Source organism: Carlito syrichta, unplaced genomic scaffold, assembly GCF_000164805.1.
Source record: "Carlito syrichta isolate Samal-C Ts95f unplaced genomic scaffold, Tarsius_syrichta-2.0.1 Scaffold305682, whole genome shotgun sequence".
NCBI classification, from domain to species: domain Eukaryota; kingdom Metazoa; phylum Chordata; class Mammalia; order Primates; family Tarsiidae; genus Carlito; species Carlito syrichta.
Window position 1 is genome coordinate 355,680 of NW_007249778.1, and position 4,529 is coordinate 360,208.

The window sequence follows — 4,529 nt, forward strand, 5'->3', positions numbered from 1 at the left end:
CAAAAAATTAGTTGAGTGTGGTGGTGCTCGTCTGCAGTTCCAGCTGCTTGGAAGGCTGAGGTGGAAGGATCGCCGGAGCCCAGCAGGTCGAGGTCATGGCCCAGCAGGTCATGAGCGTGCCTCTGCACTCCAGCCTGGGTGACAGAGTGAGACTCCCGAACTCAAAAAAAAAAAAGTCTGCAGATGGGTAGTCCATAGTTAATATGGCACTCCAAGATCATGATGGACTTGGGCTCCTTCCCTTCTATTTACCTTCCTTAGGACATAGTTTCTGGTTTCAAGGTCAGTTAATCATTCATAATGGCTGAGAAGCTCTAGCTGCTTTTCTTGTATTTCAGTTAAAAAGTAAGATGGAGGACAAGAAACAAAATGGCACTCTTCTTAATTGAGTCAACCTTCTTTAAAAACATTTTCCAAGCCGGGCTTGGTGTCTCAGCCTGTAATTCCGCGTTTTGGGAGACTGAGGTGAGTGGATTGTTGAGACCTGCCTGGGAAACTTGGCGAGACCTCATCTCTACAATAAATAAAAAAATTAGCCGGCGTGGTAGTGCGTGCCTGTAGTTCCAGCTATTTGGAAGGCTGAGGCGGAAGGATCGCTGGAGCCCAGCAGGTCGAGGCTGCGGTGGCCAGGAGTGGCTACTGCACTCCAGTCTGGGCGACAGAGTGAGACTCCAACTCACACAAACAAACAAACAGAAACATTTTCCAGAAATTCTATTCAACTACTACTTATATTTCATTGGCCATAGCTTGATCACATAGACATGCCCACCTACAAAGGAGATGGAGAAAGGTAGTCTTTTGGCTGGGTATTATACTAAGGAGGAAGTATTAAGTATCAATCTCTACTCTATATCCCTCTAGGTTAATACTAACAGATGGAAGAGATTGCTAGGCACTTCTTATCCAGTCTTGCTTTCTGGACTAAGAGAGCCTCAGAAATTTACCTGGTCATACTGGCACTTGGAACAAATAATATATTTCTAAATTTTCTGATTTTTAAATAATTCTTCATACCCATAATCTTCTCACCAACATCAGTATTTTCTCATCATTTTTTTCTGTTTTAGAATATTTTCCTCTAATCTATAACTTTAAAAAATATCTTTAGATAGTGGAAATATAATTGTTCATGTAACCAAATTTTTCCATTAATGGTCACAGGTTATTTCTTTTACTTATGGAATTCTGGGCTGAATTCAGTGACTCAGCCTGTAATCCCAGCACTTTGGGAGGCTGAGGCTAGTGGATTGCTTGAGCCCGTGGGTTCAAGACCAGCCTGGGCAACTTGGCGAGACCTCGTCTCTAAAATAAAATAAAATAAAATAAAAAATAAAATAAATATAGCTGGGCATAGTAGTGTGCATCTGTAGTTCTGGCTACTCAGAAGGCTGAGGCGGAAGGATCGCTGAAGTCCAGCAGGTTGACGCTGGGGTGGCCGTGAGCGTGTGTGCCACTGCACTCTAGCCTGGGCGAAGGGGTGAGACTCCAACACACACACACACACACACACACACACACACACACACACACACAAAGAAATTCTGCCCTACCATAAGATCATACAAATATTTTTCTAAATTTTATTCTAATTTCTTATAATAATTTATAGTATTGCTTTTTGTTATTTGAGTCATCCATTCATTTCACAAATATTTATTGAGTACTTATTATATGCCAGGCTTCAAATTCTGGTGAGAATATTTTCTTTCTTTCTTTCTTTCTTTTTTTTGGATTTATTGTAGAGATGAGGGCTCACCAAGTTGTCAGGGCTGGTCTCGAACCTGTGAGCCCAGGCAATTCTCTCATCTCACTCTTCCAAAAGTGCTGGGATTATAGGCATGAGCCACCGTGCCCGACCTGCGAGAATATTTTCTAGCTGGGAGAAATAGAGAATAAACAAATGAACCAATAACTAAATATTTCCCCTATAAATTTAAAACATGGTGACAGGGGAGAGAGTGAGGCAGGCCACCTCAGATTGGGTGATCAGAAAAGGCTTCTCTGAGGAGGTAACTAATTCCGAAGTAACTGATGACTAGGCGGTAAGTCCAGGAAGAGGAAACAGGTGGGATGGCTTGGTGTGTGTGAATAGCAGCAAGAAGGCTAATGTGACCTATTATAACAGAGGAAAAGATGAGGAAAGTTGGAGGAGATGGGAACCAGAACGTTGAAGGCTTTGCAGGCCACAAGGAGGGTGAATTTGATCGTATGCTGGAGATTTGTAGTCCATCTAGAATCTATATCTCTATAACACGAGATGTGTGTGTCTGTGCATGTTTGTGTAGGGGGTGTGATTTTTATTTTCTTTCAGATTGACAGTCTAAATTTAAACTATTCATTCTTTGCAGACAGTGAGGGACTAGGGTGCTATCCCACAGAATCTCACCTCATTTCAAACACTGCATAGATATTATCACTCTATGAAATATATTTTCAGTTAAAATTAAACATACAATAAATATTTTTATCCTGGTATCTTTTTTTCTGTTAGGGTCACTATAACAAAGTACAGGTGAAGCAACCATAATTTGAAAATCTAAAATCTGAAACTTTTTGAGCACTGACATAATGCCACAAGTGGAAAATTCCACACACAAGTACTTAACAGAAACTTAGTTTCATGATCAAAATTATTTAAAATATTGTATAAAATTACCTTCAGGTTGTGCACATAAGTCATATATAAAACATAAAAGAATGTCGTGTTTAGACTTGGGTTTTAGCCCCAAGATATCTCATTACATATATGCAAATATTCCCAAATCTGAAAAATCCAAACTCCTAAATACTTCTTGTCCAATACATTTTGCATAAGGGATACTCAACCTGTTCCATAGGCTTATATGGAACAAACATTTATTCCTCACAGTTCTGGAGACTGGGAAGTCCAAGAGCAAAGGTGTAGGCAGATTCCACTTGTGATATACGCCAGCTTCCTGGTTCAGAGATGGCCGTCTTTTTGTGTCCTCAAGTAGTGGAAAGGGTGAGGAAATTCTCTGGGGTCTCTTTTGTAAGGGCAGTGATCTCATTCATGAGAATTCTGCCCTCATGACTTGATCACCTACCAAAGACCCCACCTCCTAAGGATTTCAACATAAAGTTGGAGGGGACACAAACATTTAGCAGAGCACCCAGGGATGTAGCCACTGATTAAAATCTTTCTAGAATTTCATATTAAAACCATGGTGGGGCAGTCTATAAGTCATAAAAGAAAACCAGTTTTACTTATAGTCACACAAAGCTTTTGATAAAAAAAAATAACTCTAGTTGATCAGCCATTTTATTCACTGAAGAAATGACTTGCCAATTCCAAATACCAAATTTACACACAAAGGGCCAAGATTTGCTATCAATAAAGACATTTAAAGGAACGTGCTGTAGGCTTATAAGGCAAGTCTAAAGAAGAGTTTCTAAAAATATTTTGCATAATGGTAGCACTAACAGAGAATGTACACAAGCCCCAAGATAATATCTGTGAAGAAGAGGACAAGTTTTTTGATGTTGAAGTCTGTATGTTCAAGTAGTAAGCAAATGAGTAATTACCTATAATTACGTCGTATTTCTCTTGATCTGTCCATAACTGTAACTTATTAAATGCTTTGTTTTAAAAAAAAAGCAAGCTTTACAACAATCCTGTATGCTAAGGATTCCTATCTATTTTATAGAAGAAACAGAGTAAATGAGAGTTCATATTCAATTTAAGCCTACTGATTCCAAGATTAGTGCTCTTAGAGAGACCACACAACTTGAGAAGGGAGAAGCCAGGATTCAGTCCCTACCTCTGACCACTAGACTGTGTGGACATCTTGACCAGTTATTTATATGCTCTGCATTACAGCTCTCTGTGGGTTTGACTGATCTGCCAGTTTGCAATATTCATCCTCTTAGTAAGTACCTAAGTTGATTTTTACTTTTTTATTTTTTTTTTTGAGTTGGAGTTCTCACCCTGTCACTCAGCTGGAGTGCAGTGGCACACTCACGGCCACCACATTCTCAACCTGCTGGGCTTAGGTGATCCTTCACCTAAGTTGATCCTGGCCTAAGTTGATTTTTAAATACTAATATTTCTCATTTTAAAATAATGGAAATTGAGTGACATGCGAATTTTTTGGCACTTTTTGTGATACAAAGTTGGCATTACAAATAAAGAACCCAGCCAGGCATGGTGGCACATGCCTATAATCCTAGCACTTTGGGAGGCTGAGGTGAGAGGATTACCTGAGCTTGTGGGTTTGAGACCAGCCTGGGCAACTTGGTGAGACCTCATCTCTATAGTAAATAAAAAAATTAGCTGGATATGGTGGCACACGCCTGTAGTTCCAGCTACTTAGAAGGTTGAGGGGAAGGACTGCCTGAGCCCAGCAGGTCAAGACTGGGGTAGCTATGAGCATGCCACTACACTCCAGCCTGGGTGACAGTGTGACTCCAATTCAAAACAAACAAACAAAAAACAAATAAAGAACACTGCTTGGTGGTTCAGGCCTGTAATCCCAGTATATTGGGAGGCAGAGGCGTGAGGATTGCCT